This window comes from Onychostruthus taczanowskii, unplaced genomic scaffold (genome assembly GCF_017590055.1).
Source record: "Onychostruthus taczanowskii isolate IOZ18803 unplaced genomic scaffold, ASM1759005v1 scaffold206, whole genome shotgun sequence".
Lineage (NCBI taxonomy): Eukaryota > Metazoa > Chordata > Aves > Passeriformes > Passeridae > Onychostruthus > Onychostruthus taczanowskii.
In genome coordinates, this window is record NW_024499307.1 from 147,768 (window position 1) to 148,147 (window position 380).

Genomic DNA, 380 nt, shown 5'->3' on the forward strand with positions numbered 1-380 from the left:
CCCCGCACACTCGCCCCCAAAGCGCCCCCGAGGGCGCGCGCCGGGTCAGCCCCGGCCGCTCAGGGTAAACTGAGGCACGAGGGGTCCCCGGGGCGGGGGGACAGTTGCCATGGCAACAGCGCGCCCGGCGATGATGTCATCACTGGAATTGGGGGGGGTTGGGGGGCGGGGGAGGGGCTGCGCGTCACCCCGAGGGACCCGCGGGGGAGGGGGACGCGACCCGCCCCGCCAGGTGTCGCGTGTGTCCCCCCGCGGTGACATCACGTCACACGGTGACGTCATCCCGGTAAGGGATGGAGCCTCCCCCCCTCCCCACCCCCGGGGAAACTGAGGCAGGAGCGGGGGACGCGACCCGGGGGGGTCGGGACAACGCGGGGGGG